The sequence below is a fragment of the Tursiops truncatus genome, chromosome 1, assembly GCF_011762595.2.
Source record: "Tursiops truncatus isolate mTurTru1 chromosome 1, mTurTru1.mat.Y, whole genome shotgun sequence".
NCBI lineage: Eukaryota > Metazoa > Chordata > Mammalia > Artiodactyla > Delphinidae > Tursiops > Tursiops truncatus.
The window spans coordinates 114,739,102-114,758,961 of record NC_047034.1 but is presented as its reverse complement, the minus strand read 5'-3'; positions in this window follow the sequence as shown (position 1 = coordinate 114,758,961).

Below are 19,860 nucleotides of genomic sequence, written 5' to 3'. Positions count from 1 at the left end.
TCTCAAATATATAAAATCCTTTGACATCCCAGTCTGCTTAAAGCTTGCTTTTCCAACTCACAAATGCCCTTTTTGAAATGTATACTTATTTGTGTATGGTGTTTGTGAATGGGTGTGTGTATTTACTGAACTATGTGCATGTAAGTGATTTAGGAGGTCAGCAAAGGCGCCCTATCTCCCGTTCACTTTTTACAGCTAGTCAGGCCTTGTCAGTCAGAATTTGATGGATGATTTCAGGAACTGAACTCTGACCCTCACTGAGAGAACATGCTCCTTGTCAAAAGCATCTCGAAGGATTCCCATTATCCTTTAATTTAAAAGACTCTTGGAAATTACTTATAATTTTTGCCTTAGGTGATGAAAACTTCATTTTCAGTTTATAATCAGTTAATAGCAAAACGATGTGTATGCCAAATAGCCACTCATGGCATAAATTTACTGTCTTATTTAGGTAATATTAATATTATAGCCATAAAATACTAATTGCCATACAATTATTATAATAATAATTGACTATATTTACCAAATGGATATAATTTATTTATAGCACCAAACAACTCTTGGAGAAGACAAAGCAAATTGTGATAGAAAGAAACAAACTGTTCTTGTTGTTTTTCATACTGAATTGCTTTAAAGAACATACACAAATGCTATGTGTAATACATAAACCCCTTGAAGAAAATCTAACATACACAAGCACAAACTCAGTCAGCATTAGCATGTAATTAACTGATTCCTTAAAAATAACTGGATGTTTTATTATTTCAGTCTCATATCAGTGCTGCCATTTGCTGCATTTTATTATATTGTAATGAAATAAGCCTGGCAAATGAAATCCAAACCCCCAAGTATAACTTAGAGCCCCCGAAGATTCATCTAAGATTGTTGCCAGTACATCAGATATGCCTAATTCAACTAGACATGTTTAATCAATGGGAAAATCATTAAACTTCAGAGAAAACTATGTTAAAAAATAATGTAAAACAATGCATATGCTGCATCTACCTCAGTTCATATTATTCTTTGACTAAGATGTGTAGATCAGCTAACACTAAAATTGACATCTCTATATAAGCCCATTATGTGACATGATGAATTTTAAGAGCAAAATCAGCATTGTTCCTTATTTCACAGACTTTATCAGATATTAGAATGCTTTTATAGTTCTACGTCTGGGTGACCTGATTATGAAAGATTTATTTTCCTTATAAATTGCTTTTAAAGATAAATATAAGCCATTTGGGAAGAGATTTATTCTTCTCAAAAACAAAACAAAACAAAACTCTAGCTACAAGGAAAAGCTTGCAGTTGAAATAAAAGCTGTATTTAAATATTCAGCACTCAACAAAAGGCAGGACTAACTTAAGTCTCTATATAATTAGAAAACAAGGAATTCTACCAAAAAAAATTGTTCATGAAGAAAAGGAAGGTTAAGAGAGGAGAAATACGTAAATCTCACAAATAAAACCTCAGGAACAGAATTTAAGAAGGGGCTGAAGCAGTATGGTACCTGTTTCCACATATATTGTATTAAGTGCATATCATAATTTAAAAATGTCTTAAGACGGTTAATTCAATAGTTCATTTCCAAATAGTGGCCAAAATGAAAAACACTATTTTATTGTCCTGATGTCTCTTGGTACTTCATAAGTTCATCAAAGTTAACCATGTGAACTAAGAATGCAGCCTGCCATATCAGTAAACAAAGGATGTTGCAGCCATCAAGCCACCACATTATAGCCATCCCAACAGTGAGCCCTGAGGGAACTCAGGATGAACACAAGATGCCTGCCATCTAGCAGTCAACTGCTGCAGCCAACCCTGATGGAGCACTCTGAGGAGACTCAGGATAAGAAAAAACAGGATACTGGCCCCAGATAGCTGAGGTGCACATCAAAGGAATGATTTCAGTGAGCCCAGACTTTGCATCTTCCCATATGTAGAAAAACGCTAGTTTAACTTGAGATGTCTGGTTTCCTTTAATTAACGATAATCTCTTGATGTTCTGACTACCTGGCCTGTGTTGCAAAAACTCCTATATATCCTGCCCCTGATCCCTCCGCCTCTTCAGAACAATTTCTCAGCATTATCTGAGATGTTGCATCACGGGCTTGAAGTTCTCAGAATGTTCACTGAATAAAAGGTAACTCTCAACTTTTAGGTTGTACATTTTTTTTCAGTTGACACTCCTTTCACCCAACGTTCTCTTTTCCACCCCTTCTTTTAGCATGTAGTCATAACTTCCACTAGCTTTTTTTTGTGAAAAATACTAATGGAGTGTTATTCAATTTCAACAGTGTAATATCAGTATACTGAGCCAGGGACATTAGAAAGTCAGAGAACGGTGTTCCTTGGGGGCGTGCATGCAAAGTATTCGTGGTCATAAGGGGCACCTCTGTTGGATTCTATAGATGATGATGCTTAGCTCCTAGCAGTTGCTAGATACATAGTGAGCTAAGAATGTGACCTCTCAAGAGGAATCTAGTTTTTCCTATCCTGAATTCCTCCTGTATATTGCACCTAACATCTTAAGTTTGGGATTATTAATAAAGTTATTAACTCCATACATATTTATTGACTAGCCTCTATGTGAGAGGTCTTGTTCTAGGTGCTAATATGGTTGACAGATCACCCTTGCATTTGCCCCTGCTCAATAGTTTATTCTGAGGATTACTTAGTTTCAATCCTGCCAATTCTACTTGGAAAATGGTGAGATAGTAGAATTGGAGGCAGGACAAACTATGGATGAGATATAGGAAAAAAATGTTTGCTGTCATTTCCTTTCATTTTTTCTCCTCACCCCCACTCTCAATATAGGAAATATACTCCAGATGTGAGATACCCTCTGAAATAATCATGTGATAGTTTTGTCCTTTTAATAAAAGAGAAAAGACAAACTATGATTAGTTTTTATTTGATTTTATTTTTTAATTTAATTTTTTTATCTTACAGTGGAGCATATTTGATTTACAATGTTATGTGAGTTTCAAGTGTTCAGCAAAGTGATTCAGTTATACATGTACATATATCCATTCTTTTTCAGATTCTTTTCCCATATAGTTTTTATTTACTTTTAGGTAGGGACTCAAAGATCTGTATACCTTTTTCCTAGAAGCAGGCTACATTTAAAAAGGATAAAGTATAACATCATATGTTCTGTCGTTCAAGTTTTCTCCCGTTGAAGATTGTCCAGAAATCACAGTTCTTTGTTTGTTTGTTTTTTTTCTCTCAGGAAATAGAATTTTCCTTCAGTGCCCTGAATGAGGTAAAAAAAAAGTTATAACTGAATATCAAAATTAAATCTGTCTCAAATGAAAAAAGAAAGTTGCTTGTATGTCATCAACATCCACAGTTTCTAGCCAAGAATGAATAATATACAAAAACTTCCTGCTTGGAAGAGTTCACAGAATAAGCACTCAGAATTTGTCTGTGAGTGTGGCAGGCTTCATAGGTATACGAACTATGCAGTCACAGGACTCTGAGTTTGGTTTAATGCTCTCCTGTAAACATTTTGAAATTCTTAATAATTAATGAACAAGGAGCCTTTCATTTTCATTTTGTACTGGGCCCTGCAACGTATGTAGGCAGTTGTCCCTGGGTTGAAACTTATTTGCATCAGCTAGGGTTCTTAAATGCTTGGAAACAGAGAAAATTCCACCATCAGCAAAGGACTAGGATTAGAAAAAGTGTCTTCAGTAACTGGATAGTAATGATATTGTTTTATAAAGAGAATAAAAGCACAAGAAGAAATTCCGGCTATTCTCTGTCTCTTGTTTTCCTGAATTATATTCTCATTCAGATTCACATAATCAAAATGAAGTCTGGCTTTTCATTTGGGCTGATCCTAAAATAACCTTTCCCTTACTGTTTAACTTTTCTGTTTGGGTGTTGTCTTCTGCTTTCTCTGAAAATAGGTGAATTTCAAAAGAGAGATCCACCTAACTCCTCTTAGCCTTACATCCAGGAATAAATACTTTTTTAGGAGCATGGGCTCTGGAAGCAGAGTGCTTTGGTTGAAATACCCTTTGGGGTACTTAGAAACATTTTTAACAGTGTGACCTTGGGCAAGTTTATTACATAATCTCTCTCTGAGTTTTCTCATTATTAAAGTAGGAAAAATAGTAGTTTATGGTATACATCTCATTTCTTGGTTATGAAGATTGAATGAGACAATGCATATCAAATGTTTAACATATTTTGGCCACTTATTAAGTTATCAATACATTTAAAATTTTTTTTTTTTTTACCATTAAGGTCAGCTTCAGTGTGAGTCATTTATATATGCCCGTATTAGATTACCAGAAATAGCTGTATACCAAAAAATCTTGAAGTGTCACATTGATAATTATTTTATTAATCATCATTTTTATTTCTCTTTTACCTCTAGTATTATATGTGTTACACTCTATTTCCTTTTTCTCCTCTATTTGAACTCTTTTAAAAAATCAAATTTCATAATATTTTTTAGGGACAAGTCTTTTCCTAGTACTTTCCCTTCTTTCAAGGTTCTACATTTTTCTTTCTCTTTTTCAAATCAAACATGCAAAATGAAGCTAAAATATGAGAAAGTGTGCTTAATATTTTTGATATTCATAGCTTTAAACTAAATATAGCACTAGCTTCCATATATATTAAATCAATCTCCTGGTTATTTCTATGACTCATAAAAATACCATTTCATGAATTTTATTTTAGATCACAAAGATCTGATAATATTTTCCCTGCAAAATGAGATTTACATCCACTTTTCCGAGCAAACGAATATTGAAAATCGTGCAGGAGAGTATGGTTGGCAGAGATTCATGGAAAGAAGCTGTGCATTTTTTCTCAGGGCCCCAAAAGGGGAAATATTAACAAGGAGCTATAAGGTAGCAGAGAAATCCTAATGAAGTTCATTTCCCACCAGTCCAAGAGATGAACATTTTTAGGAGGCACGGCAATCGATCAGTAGGCTTATTAAATATTAACACATCTTTCTCACTTTTTTCATTAGAGTTTTTTCAAAGTAACTAACAACGTGACTGTGACAAAGACTCAAACTCTTTCAAGGACCAAGACAGGCATAAGCAGTCATGGTTGACACTTTATTATAATGTGTGATGCTTTATCTCAGAAGTACCAGCAATGTTACTGGCATAGTGCTCCAAAGAGTACCCACATAACCACCCAGTCTCCCCGAATTGAGGCTCCCTGCACTCATGAGTATACACACATACTCACAGACATACACACTCCTTTATCAAAGCAGTAGTCACTATTAAGAATAAACAATTGTCACATCAGGAGCGAATTGTTGACTAAAGTCCCAAGACAGTCTCTGTGATAATTATTTCCAAGCTTTTTCTAGTCACTTGGCAACACCACCCTTCTGAGTGAGGTTGCAAAATTTACCCTGACTTACCTGCCAGACATTTTAAGCAACTACAACTCTCAGTCTGGACCACAGCTTTCTGATGTTTTGAAAACAGTATCTTGCTTGACTTTCTAAGGTTTCGGGAAGCCTCATCTGTTGTGATCATTTTATAGTCAGAGTATAAATTTTAACCAAACAAATTTCTTAAAATAAAGCAACTGATTTCTATGGGAGGCTGGAATGCCTCCTTAAATACTTATGTAAAATATTCTACCCTTGTGTCCTTAATTCTCTTAGCTGAATGATAAATTTGTACTAATGAATAATTCAGCATCATTGCATCATCAGATGATTGAGAGAAGTATAGCTGAGACTGGGTTTTAATAATACAGTTATAAAAATATTATTGGCCATAAATATATAATTATTGAGGAAAAATGTTTGCTGATGATAATTGAGCTTTCAAAATGTCACTTTGGGAATTACGTTCATGTGGAAATATGTTTCATCACTTCCCATTTCTCAAAGATCAAGTCCAAATTTCTTCTGGGGAGGGTTTCACAATGTGGCCCCGTTTTCTTTTTTCTTTCTCCTTTATATTGATCTTCCATGTCAATCAAACTGGCATACTTGATAGACTGAATATATTTGTCTTTCACCTCTATTATTTTGTTTATCTTACTTTCCTTGCTTGGATTTCCCTTTCTTTTTTATGAGAGCTCCACCCATCCTCCAGCAGCTTTACTGAGAGCCTACTATCTACAAGGCACTATGCTTGGTGATTTTTTATGTGGATCTACCAAATGAATCTCTGAAACAATGCTTTATTTTAAAAATTAAGAAACTAAATATTGGACATACTAAATTTATATCTTAAGGCACTGAGCTATGAAATGACAGAGAATGGATTTAAAACCCCAGTTCAGATTTTTTTTTTAATTTCACAGTTGCCTTCAAGCCAGCTGAAATTCCATCTCCTCTATAAACCCTTCCCTACTAAACCTCAAGTAACTTCCAAACTCCTAAACAAAATTGCTCGTATAATTGCTGTAATCATGTAGCATTTCCTTGTTCGTTCTATGACCGCCTCTTCTCTACATGTATGCTTCTTGAATTCAAGGGTTCTGACAATTTTAACTCCCATAGTACTTTGCAAAGCTTATTTATTTATTTTTAGTTTTTGGTTTATCTAAATAAGGATAAAACAGTAAGTGGCATTGTTTCATGTTATGAAAATTTTGCCACTTATCTAAGCCCTCTTCTGATAAAACCCACCATACAGGGAGAATTTTGCTCTTATGTGAGGATACAGATACTCATAAATGTATGCCTCTATCTAAGGGACAAAGAGGGGCTTTCTTGATATTGAACCTCTGAGAATATGTAACTATTAAATTCAGCTGGCAGCATCCATTTGGTTGTGTTGAGTCACCACCAGCGTGTAGAGGGGAACCCCCTGAAGGACTTGTCTAGTGTTAGAAAGTAGGCTGGAGGAGTAGATAGTACTTGGGAGAATGATAATGGATCCTCAAGATCCTTTTGGTCTGGGAAGTAGTACATATATCCTGCAGACTGCTAGCCCAGCAAGAGCAAAGAATGAACTGCTACTCCTCTGTTAAAATTATTTTTTTTCTCAGTTGAAAACTAGACCTCAGCCCAGCACTCAGGGCAACAGAGAAGGTTAGAGAAATCCTGGTGAGTCTATTAGAGCAAAGAGTATATTCAGACTCCAGCACTAGATTTATCTCAGTATCTTTTACCCTGCCCATGTTAACTTCACACAAAGAGAAATATGAAAAATAGATAAATGATGTACAAAATTAAGCCAACTTCAGAAATATAATGTCTTCAGAGGATTATACCTTCATAAAATTTCCTCTTTATCCCTCTGAAAAACAAGCATGCTTAAAATTCCACGTTATAATATTTCTTGTTTGTTTTTATAATGGACCCTTAATAGAAACAAATAAAATATCCAATAACAAATTTCTCAAGGATGATTTTGACAATTGGAAAACTTAAATCTTTTCAGAATGAATGAATGATTGAATGCAATTAGCTTAAATATTAGTAGTTGAAAATCTATATTTAATCCCTTGGAGGTCATGATAACATTTAGAGATCATTTAAATTTAATTTACTTCAATTTACAAATTGGTACCTTCTTGTTTGCGGCTATAGTAATGAGAGATTTTATAAATGGGCTGTTTTTGTCAGAGGAACCCCCATCAACTCTAGGAATATTCAGGTGATCTAAGTGAAAATTATGTAGCTCATAAAAGGAATGGTTTCAAAAATGAGCTACAGAACACGGGCAAACATGACAAGAGATCTAGTATTAATAATCAAATAGCAGTACTTGAGGAATAATAATTTAAGGACATTAGCATTGACATTTGTATAATTTTATGGCTTGGCATTACCTCTCAGGTCTAGAACTATATCTTGGTTAGGGTAAATGCCAAGTAAACTATTTCAACTTATTTTAGAGATGCATTTAAAATATTTAAGTCTGAATTCCATCTGCAACTGGTATTAAACACATTTAATGCTGTTTGAGATCCATATGGTGAAAGCAAAGCATTGGTTAAAAAGAAGTAACTGGGAAAATGGTAGGTTTTGAGAAATTATGAAATCATAACTGTGGCAGCTGTGATGTTGGGGAAAGTAAACAAGCTGTGAAGAGGAAGACCCGGGAGAGAGTTCCAGATCCCACTGCTGCTCACTGGGGGCCTTTGGAAAACTTTAACCTTTCTGCATTTGAGCTTACTTATTAAACTGGGATAAAAATGATAACATTTAACACACTTTTTTTCAATGTGAGGAACTAACAGTCAGATAATATCTTGATAGTTCTTTGTAGTGGTTAAAGTGCCATGAAAGTATTAGTTATATGTTTCACATTCTTTATCATAAAAGACTGACTCTGAGGTAGATTAATAACTATCTTCTTCCTTTGTACATGGCCTGCTTCTTTTTATTAGATGACAAAAGGAAAATGATTCTACAGGCTGGCAAGATCTAAAGAAGCAGTCTCTTCCAAAAGTGCCATTAGTTTGTTAATTTATTATGTTTTATGTCAAATAAACCCTTCCTTTCTTTCCACCTGTGAAAATTAAGGCTCAATTAAAAATATCTCTAGCTGAAGTATATGTTATATCATTGGCATATGAAGCTACAAGTTACTGATGGGAGATTCATTTCTGAGATTCAGTCTGATAGTAACGGGTTAAATGGTAAAACAAAACAAAACAAAACTTCAATATCTGAGGTGTACAGTGCCTTGGAAGAGAAGCAGAATAAAAAAAGGGATGCATGAAAGTGCTGCAAAGATATGAAGCCACTTTAAGTAGAGTTCACCCCGTGGTCAAACATTGTTACAAATTCTCTGACAGGTCAAAGAGAGGAATTTAAAGAGTTGAGGAAACAAAAATGGAACCTCAACACACTTTAGTCAAGGCAGGAAACAAGTAAACTAAATGAGAAACTCTTCCTGAGTTAGAAAGTTTAAATAAGCCACTTGCCACTTTTGAGTCTAGACGAACAAAGGACAACACAGAAACTGAAGAGTAAACAGGCCATGGTTAAGAGGGAAACTTTACCACTGATTCTGGTGTCAAGAGTATGTTTAAGATTTCCTTAGCGATCAAGGGTAGAAATTCTGTCTGGGCTAGTGGAGTGAGGAGAAAATCTCGGTGTGTGAGGAAAGAGATCAAAGTTAAACCTCAAAGCTTCCCAGTAAACCACAGACAAACTAGCAGTAGTGTGTTTCCAAGGCACCCTGATGGCACATTTCCAGAGGCAATGCAGAAAGTTGAGGGCATTATGTGTATATTCATCAGGAAATAGCTACACTCCTGAATGATTATACAGTTTTCCCAAATAAGGAGAGAACAAAGCCGTGGAATAAAAATGCATTATCTACTTAGGTAGCTTCACCATGTACTATACATAGTTGTATTTTCTACATTCTGATTCAATTTGTACGTAAAATATCTTCAACTTGTGATAAAATTTAAGCAAAGCCGGATTTTAAAGTTAAGATGCAAAGAATTATTTTGAACATGTTTCTACTCGATATGTAGCAGTGAATATACATATGAATATAGAGATCATATGTTCAAACATTTAATACTAAATGCAGAGAAATATGAGGTTTCTTTTATGCTGTGGAATCCATACTCTGACTTATTTTTTTTTCACAAATAAGAACACTTCTAAGCTGTTTTATGGGGAATTCTGTTAGTTTTTTTTTTTTAAATCTCATCTCTGCCACAGTGGAAATGCTTTTGTACAGAAAACTCAAGTGCTAATGTTTGAGTCTTTCACCAAAATAGGATTTCATGGAAGTGGTTAGCATTATGGCTAACATTTTATCCCCATTTTGTTTACATTTCAGGACTGCTAAATATTCCAATATTAATGTTAAAAATGGCACCAGTAAATTGATAATTAATGGCTAGTAATTATATTTTCCCAAGAAACTGAAAAAAATGGTGCATAAAATTGAGGTAGATTATATTGATTTGTTACCTCATCAATACGAGAACTCTAACATATAAAGACACTAAGAATGTTTATAAAAAATTGACACAGTGCTTAGTATTCTAGAGATAACACACTTCTCTGATTCCTGAGATCATGTTTAATATGACTTGTAACATATATAGAATCATTAGGGCTGATTTCAAACAAAATGACACATTTCTAATTTAGTGCATTTTTTAATCTGTATCTAGCATTATTTTGGGGATATATTTCTCCCACACAATCTCTTGGGCACCCTCAACTGACTTGATCTCTACACTACTTGCTCTATTGACCATTGTCTCCTACTAGAAACATCTCTTCTTTTTGGCCTCTTGCCTACAATTAGCTCCTAACTGGCTTTCCCCTTCCTCTACCTGTCCTTTAAATGTTGGTATTCCTTTGATTTTATTCCCTCAAATTTTTGTCTTATGCATTCTTCCTCAGAGATCTTAGCCTTCTGCCATAGCCTCAGTTACCATTTCTAAAGCTGCTGACTACTGAAATTTTATAAGCAACCCTGACCATATTTTACGTTCAAAAATTATATTTTCAAATCTATCTGGTGACCAGATTCAATAAGTCAAAACTTATATCAATAATTTGGACACAAATTTGATAATTTTTTGCATGTTTATAACATTTTTCTTAAGAACCATCACCATTCACTCTGTATTCCAAGCTGGAAACACAAAACAAAACTAAACACCAATGTAATTCTAGACTTCCTTTTCTCTAACCCCTTAACCCAAACTTCTAAGTAGTTATCAAAGCTTGTTGATTTCAGCCCACAGACATTTCTGGAATTTGGCTACTATTGTCCCATCACACAGGGCCTGTCTTAGGCAAGTCCCTTACATGCCTCACATGTCTTGCCTAGGCTATCAGAAATGGCCTCCCATCTAATTTTACAAGTGTTGCTAAGGTTATCTTCTCAAACTTATACATTTAACTGTATAATTTCTCTACTAAAAGACCTTTCATATGACTTGGTGTGCCCACAAGATAGAGTCCAAAGTCTAATGCACGTCAGGCAAAGCCCTCTAGAATCCAGGTTTTCCCAGGTTTCTGAGTCCATATCCTTCACTAACCCATAAACAGTTCCCTCCACACCCACTGACCTTTCACACTCCTTTTCTTATCGTGTTATTTACTGCTTTATGCTTTTACATGTATACACAGACCTCATTTTATTGTGCTTCCCTTTATTGTGCTTCACAATAAATGTTGCATTTTTTACAAATTGAAGGTTTATGGCCACCCTGGGTTGAGCAATTCTATTGGCACCATTGTGCAACAGCATTTGTGCACTTCATGTCTCTGTGCCACACTTTGGTAATACAATGCTTCAAATTTTTTGTTATTCTTATATTTGTTATGGTGATCTGTGATCAGTGATCTTTGATGTTACTATTGTAGTTGTTTTGGTGCACCAAGAGCTTTGCTCATATAAGACAGCAAACTTAATCCATAAATGGTGTGTGTGTTTTGACTGACCCACTGTTTTCCTGTCTCTCTCCCTCTCCTCAGGCCTCCCTATTCCCTGAGATACAACAATATTGAAATAAGGCCAATTAATAAACCCTGCGATGGCTTCTAAGTATGTTTTTTAATTTTTTTAATTGAAGTTGATTTACAATGTTGTGTTAATTTCTGGTGTACAGCAAAGTGATTCAGTTATACATATATATGTGTGTGTATATATATATATATATATATATATATATATATATATATATATATATATTCTTTTTTTAGTATTTTTTCCATTATAGTTTATCATAGGATTTGAATATAGTTCTCTGTGCTATACAGTAGGACTTGTTGTCCCTAAGTGTTTAAGTGAAAGAAAAAATTGCTTGTCTTTCACTTTAAACCAAAGCTAGAAATGATTAAGATTAGTGAGGAAGGCATGGTGACAGCCAAGATAAGCTGAAAGCTAGGCCTCTTGCACCAAACAGTTGTCAGTGGAAAGGAAAACTTCTTGAAGGAAATTAAAGTGCTACTCCAGTGAACACAAGAATGTTGTAAAAGAGAAACAGTCTTATTGCTGATATGGAGAAAGATTTAGTGGTCTGGATACAAGATCAAACCAGCCCCAACAGTCAAAGTTTGATGCTGATCAAACCCCCTTAAGCCAAAGCCTAATCCAGAGAAAGACGAACCCTCTTCAATTTCTGTGAAGGCTGAGAGAGATGAGGAATATGCAGAAGAAAAGTTTGAAGCTATTAGAGATTGGTTTTTTAAGAAAAGAAGCCATCTCCGTAACATAAAAGTGCCACCGTGAAGCAGCACATGCTGATGTAGAGGCTGCAGGAAATTATCCAGAAGATTTAGCTCAGATAATGAAGGAAGGCAGCTACACTAAAGAACAAATTTTTCACTGTAGATGAAATAACCTTATGTTGGAAAAAGATGGCCTCTAGGACTTTCATAGTTAGAGAGGAGAAGTCAATGCCTTGCTTCAAAGCTTCAAAGGACAAGCTGACTTTTATTAGGAGCTAAGGCACCTGGTGACTTTAAGTTGAATCCAATGTTCATTTACCATTCAGAAAATCCTAGGCCCTTAAGAATTATGCTAAATCTATTCTGCCTGTGCTCTATAAGTGGGACAACAAAGTGTGGATGACAGCACATGTATTTATCACACTGGTTTACTAAATATTTTAGGCCCACTGTTGAGACCTACAGCTCAGGAAAAAAGATACCTTTCAAAACATTACTGCTCATTGACAATGCACCTGGTCACCCAAGAGCTCCAGCGGAGATGTGCAATGATATTAGTGTTATTTTTATGCCTATTAACACAGCTTCCATTCTGAAGCCAATGGACCAAAAAGTAATTTCGACTTTCAAGTCTTATGTAAGAAGTATATTTCATAAGATTATGGCTTTCATAGATAATGATTCCTCTGATGGATCTGGGCAAAGTCAATTGAAAACCTTCTGGAAAGGATTCGCCATTCTAGATGCCACTAAGAACATTCATGATTCATGGGAAGAGGTCAAAATATCAACATTTACAGGAGTTTGGAAGAAGTTGATTCCAAACCTCATGCATGACTTTGAGGGGTTCAAGACTTCAGTGGAAGAAGTAATTGTTGATGTGGCAGAAATAGCAAGAGAACTAGAATTAGAAGTGGAGGCTGAAGATGTGACTGAATTACTGCAATTTCATGAGGAGTTGCTTCTTATGGATAGCAAAAACAAAGTGGTTTCTTCACCAGGAGTGGAAGCCACACCTGGTGAAGATGCTGTGTAGACTGTTGAAATGACAACAAAAGATTTAGAATATTATATAAACTTAGGTGATAAAGCAGTGGCAGGGTTTGAGAGGATTGACTCCGATTTTGAAAGATGTTCTACTGTGGGTAGAATGCTATCAAATATCATCACATGCTACAGAGAAATCATTTATGAAGGAAAAGTCAGGGGATGCCATAAACTTCATTGTTGTCTTATTTTAAGAAATTGTCACAGCCATCCCAGTCTTTAGCAACTATCACCCTGCAGTCAGCAACCATCAACATCAAGGCAAGACCCTCCACCAGTGAAAAGTTTATGACTCCTCGCTGAAGGTTCAGATGATGGTTAGTAATTTTAGCAATAAAGTATTTTTTAATTAAGGTACATACATTTTTTTCAGACATAATGCTATTTTACACTAAATAGACTAGAGTATAGTCTTACATGCACTGGGAAACCAAATAAATTGTGTTACTTGCTTTATTGCGATGCTCTGGAACCAAGCCCACAATATCTTCAAGGTATGCCTGTAGTTCTATCGGACCTGAATGACTTTTCTGTTTCTCACCACTGCTTACCCTTTAAATTTTTACTTTGTGAAGTCATAACAAATTCTCAAAGAGCGTTTGTTGTTTTCTCCTCCATATTTCTAAATTACTATTCTTATCCCTCTTGAAGCATTTTTCTCACATAAGTATAACGATTTATTCACAATTGTCTCTACCTATTTGAAAGGTGTATTGTAGTCATCTTTGCACCCTTCATTGCTGAGTATTGAATGATTTCTCTAAAGCTGCACAGTTAGTAAGTGTCTAGGCTGAGATTTAAACCCTGGTCTTCTAATCCTATATCCAGACCCATTCCCATTAAAATGCGTTGCGACCCAGTTCAAGATTCCCTCTTTCGTTTTGGCTGTACTCTTAGTTCCCAAGAATTTTTTACTCTCTGACTGTTCTTGCTCTTTCAACCAATTAAACTTGACTTCTAATTCATCAGGATATGTTCAGTGAGTTCATTGAAATGATGATATTTTGGAAAAGGCGAGGATGTCACAAAAATTTAACTCTTTCTTCTTATGTAGGTGCCAAGATATAACTCACACCTTATATTTCTGGTTACAGTGTAGATGTATAAATAATTATTCATTTTATTTATCAGAGTAATGGGTCATTTTTGACCACTGCTGAGGCACAGACACTGCTTGTGGCCACTTCCTTTTCCTTCATATGTATTTTCTTCCATAATATGTGACTGAATGCTTTGGTTTAGTAGTTGGGTAGTGTTGGGATTGTCAGCTGTTGGAGAAGGGGTGACTAAGGGATGAATGGAAGGAATGGAGATGAAGGAGAGAATGGCATTATGTTCATGTTTTTCTGGCCTCTTTTAATTTTTTTTTTAACATCTTTATTGGGGTATAATAGATTTACAATGGTGTGTTAGTTTCTGCTTTAAAACAAAGTGAATCAGTTATGCATTTACATATGTCCCCATATCTCTTCCCTTTTGCATCTCCCTCCCTCCCACCCTTCCTATCCCACTGCTCTAGGTGGTCACAAAGCACCGAGCTGATCTCCCTGTGCTCTGCGGCTGCTTCCCACTAGCTATCTATTTTACGTTTGGTAGTGCATATATGTCCATGCCACTCTCTCACTTTGTCACAGCTTACCCTTCCCCCTCCCCGTATCCTCAAGTCCATTCTCTAGTAGATCTTCATCTTTATTCCCGTCTTGCACCTAGGTTCTTCAGATAATTTTCTTTTTTCTTTTTTAGATTCCATATATATGTGTTAGCATACGGTATTTGTTTTTCTCTTTCAGACTTACTTCACTCTGTATGACAGTCTCCAGGTTCATCCACCTCACTACAAATAACTCAGTTTTGGGGCTTCCCTGGTGGCGCAGTGGTTGAGAATCCGCCTGCCAATTTAGGGGACACGGGTTCGTGGCCCGGTCCGGGAGGATCCCACATGCGGTGGAGCGGCTGGGCCCGTGATCCATGGCCGCTGGGCCGGCGCGTCCGGAGCTTGTGCTCCACAACTGAAGAGGCCACAACAGTAAGAGGCCCGCATACCGCAAATAAAACAAAAAAAGAAAAACAAGAAAAAAACTCAGTTTTGTTTCTTTTTATGGCTGAGTAATAATCCATTGTATATATGTGCCACATCTTCTTTATCCATTCATCTGTTGATGGACACTTAGGTTGCTTCCATGTCCTGGCAATTGTAAACAGAACTGCAATGAAAATTTTGGTACATGACTCTTTTTGAATTATGGTTTTCTCAGGGTATATGCCCAGTAGTGGAATTGCTGGGTTGTATGGTAGTTCTATTTTTAGTTTTTTAAGGAACCTCCATACTGTTCTCCATAGTGGCTGTATCAATTTACATTCCCACCAGGAGTGCAAGAGGGTTCGCTTTTCTCCACACCCTCTCCAGCATTTACAGTTTGTAGATTTTCTGATGATGGCAATTCTGACCAGTGTGAGATGATATCTCATTTTAATTTTGATTTGAATTTCTCTAATGATTAATGATATTGAACATTCTTTCATGTGTATGTTGGCAATCTGCATATAGTCTTTGGAGAAATGTCTATTTAGGTCTTCTTTCCATTTTTGGATTGGGTTGTTTGATTTTTGATGTTAAGCTACATGAGTTTCTTGTATGTTTTGCAGATTAATCTTTGTCAGTTGCTTCATTTGCAAATATTTTCTCCCAATCTAAGAGTTGTCCTTTCTACTTGTTTATGGTTTCCTTTGCTGTGCAAAAGTTTTTAAGATTCATTAGGTCCCATTTTTTTATTTTTGTTTTTATTTCCATTTCTCTAGGAGGTGGGTCAAAAAGGATCTTGCTGTGATTTATGTCACAGAGTGTTCTTCCTATGTTTTCCTCAAAGAGTTTAATGGTGTCTGGCCTTACATTTAGGTCTTTAATCCATTTTGAGTTTATTTTTGTGCACGGTGTTAGGGAATGTTCTAATTTCATTCTTTTGCGTGTAGCTGTCCAGTTTTCCCAGCAACACATATCGAAGAGGCTGTCTTTTCTCCACTGTATATTCTTGCCTCCTTTATCAAAGATAAGGTGACCATATGTGTGTGGGTTTATCTCTGGGCTTTCTATCCTGTTCCATTGATCAATATTTCTGTTTTTCTGCCAGTACCAAACTGTCTTGATTACTGTAGCTTTGTAGTATAGTCTGAAGTCAGGGAGGCTGATTCCTCCAGCTCCATTTTTCGTTCTCAAGATTGCTTTGGCTATTTGGGGTCTTTTGTGTTTCCATACAAATTGTGAAATTTTTTGTTCTACTGCTGTGAAAAATGCCAGTGGTAGTTTGATAGGGATTGCATTGAATCTGTAGATTGCTTTGGGTAGTAGAGTCCTTTTCACAATGTTGATTCTTCCAATCCAAGAACATGGTATATCTCTCCATCTATTTGTATCATCTCTAATTTCTTTCATCAGTGTCTCATAATTTTCTGCATACAGGTCTTTTGTCTCCTTAGGTAAGTTTATTCTGAGACATTTTCTTCTTTTTGTTGCAATGGTAAATGAGAGTGTTTTCTTAATTTCAGTTTCAGATTTTTCATCATTATTGTATAGGAATGCCAGAGATTTCTGTGCATTAATTTTGTATCCTGCTACTTTACCAAATTCATTGATTAGCTCTAGTAGTTTTCTGATAACATCTTTAGGACTCTCTGTGTATAGTATCATGTCATCTGCAAAGAGTGACAGCTTTACCTCTTCTTTTCCAATTTGGACTCCTTTTATTTCATTTTGTTCTCTGATTGCTGTGGCTAAAACTTCCAAAACTATGTTGAATAAGAGTGGTGGGAGTGGGCAACCTTGTCTTGTTCCTGATCTTAGTGGAAATGGTTTCAGTTTTTCACCATTGAGGATGATGTTGGCTGTGGGTTTGTCATATATGGTTTTTATTATCTTGAAGAAAGTTCCATCTATGTCTACTTTCTGGAGGGTTTTTATCATAAATTGGTGTTGAATTTTGTCGAAAGCTTTCTCTGCATCTATTGAGATGATCATATGATTTTTCTCCTTCAATTTGTTAATATGGTGTTTCACGATTGATTTGCGTATATTGAAGAATCCTTGCATTCCTGGGATAAATCCCACTTGATCATGGTGTATGATTCTTTTAATGTGCTGTTGGATTCTATTTGCTAGGAGTTTGTTGAGGAGTTTTGTATCTATGTACATCAACGATATTGGCCTGTAGTTTTCTTTCCTTGTGACATCTTTGTCTGGTTTTGGTATCAGAGTGTTGGTGGCCTCATCGAATGACTTTGAGACTGTTCCTCCCTCTGCTATATTTTAGAAGAGTTTGAGAAGGATAGGTATTAGCTCTTCCCTAAATGTTTGATAGAATTCAGCTGTGAAGCCATCTGGTCCTGGGCTTTTGTTTGTTGGAAGATGTTTAATTACAGTTTCAATTTCAGTGCTTGTGATTGGTCTGTTCACATTTTCTTATTCTTTCTGGTTCAGTCAGGGAAGGTTGTGCATTCCTGAGAATTTGTCCATTTTTTTCAGGTTGTCCATTTTTTGGCATAGAGTTGCTTGTAGTAATCTCTTGCGATCCTTTGTATTTCTGCAGTGTTGGTTGTTACTTCTTTTTCATTTCTAATTCTATTGATTTGAGTCTTCTCCCTTATTTTCTTGATAAGTCTTGCTAATCAATTTTGTTTATCTTCTCAAAGAAACAGCTTTTAGTTTTAATGATCTTTGCTATCATTTCCTTCATTTATTTTTCATTTATTTCTGATCTGATCTTTACGATTTCTTTCCTTCTGCTAACTTTGAAGAGTTTTGTTCTTCTTTCTCTAACTGCTTTAGGTGTAAGGTTAGGTGGTTAATTTGAGATGTTTCTTATTTCTTAAGGTAGGATTGTATTGCTATAAACTTCCCCCTTAGAACTGCTTTAGCTGCAACCCATATGTTTTGGGTCATCTTGTTTTCATTGTCATTTGTTTCTAGGTATTTTTTGATTTCCTCTTTGATTTCTTCAATGATCTCTTGGTTATTAACTAGTGTGTTGCTTAGCCTCCATGTGCTTGTATTTCTTACACGTTTTTTCCTGTAATTGATATCTAGTCTCATAGCATTTTGGTTGGAAAAGATATTTGATATGATTTCAATTTTCTTAAATTTACCAAGGCTTGATTTGTGACCCAAGATATGATCTATCCTGGAGAATGTTCCATGAGCACTTGAGAAGAGAGTGTATTCTGTTGTTTTTGGATGAAATGTCCTATAAATATCAATTAACTTCATCTTGTTTAATGTACCATTTAAAGCTTGTGTTTTCTTATTTATTTTCTTTTTGGATGATCTGTCCATTGGTGAAAGTGGGGTGTTAAAAGTTCCCTACGATGATTGTGTTACTGTCAATTTCCGTTTTATGGCTGTTAGTATTTGCCTTATGTATTGAGGTGTTGCTATGTTGGGTGTATAAATATTTACAATTGTTATATCTTCTTCTTGGATTGATCCCTTGATCATTATGTAGTGTCCTTCTTTGCCTCTTGTTATAGTCTTTTTTTAAGATCTATTTTGTCTGCTATAAGAATTGCTACTCCTGCTTTCTTTTGATTTCCATTTGCATGAAATATCTTTTTCCATCCCCTCACTTTCAGTCTGTATGTGTCCCTAGGTCTGAAGTGGGTCTCTTGTAGACAGCATATATATGGGTCTTGTTTTTGTATCCATTCAGCCGGTCTATGTCTTTTGGTTAGAACATTTAAACCATTTACATTTAAGGTAATTATCGATATGTGTGTTTGTATTACCATTTTCTTAATTGTTTTGGGCTTATTATTGTAGGTCTTTTCCTTCTCTTGTGTTTCCTGCCTAGAGAAGTTACTTTAGCATTTGTTGTAAATCTGGATTGGTGGTGCTGGATTCTCTTAGCTTTTGCTTGTCTGTAAAGTTTTTAATTTCTGAATGAGAAATTTCTGAATGAGAAATGATTTTAAAGTTTTAAAATCTGAATGAGATCCTTGCTGGGTAGAGTAATCTTGGTTGTAGCTTTTCTCCTTCATCATTTTAAATATGTCCTGCCACTGCCTTCTGGCTTGCAGAGTGTCTGCTGAAAGATCAGCTGTTAACCTTATGGGGATTCCCTTATGTTTTATTTGTTGTTTTTCCCTTACTGCTTTTATTATTTGTTCTTTGTAGTTAATTTTTGATAGTTTGATTAATATGTGTCTTGACATGTTTCTGGATTTATCCTGTATGGGACTCTCTGTGCTTCCTGGACTTGATCAACTATTTCCTTTCCCATAATAGGGAAGTTTTCAACTATAATCTCTTCAAATATTTTCCCAGTCCCTTTCTTTTTCTCTTCTTCTGAGACCCCTATAATTCGAATGTTGGTCCATTTAATGTTGTCCCAGAGGTCTCTGAGAGTTCCTCAATTCTTTTCATTCTTTTTTCTTTATTCTGCTCTGCAGTAGTTATTTCAACAATTTTATCTTCCAAGTCACTTATCCGTTCTTCTGCCTCAGTTATTCTGCTATTGATCCCTTCTAGAGAATTTTTAATTTCATTTATTGTGTTGTTCATCGCTGTTTGTTTGATCTTTAGTTCTTCGAGGTCCTTGTTAAATGTTTCTTGTATTTTCTTCTTTCTATTTTCAAGATTTTGAATCATCTATACTATCATTATTATGAATTCTTTTTCAGGTAGACTGCCTATTTCCTCTTCATTTCTTAGGTCTGGTGGG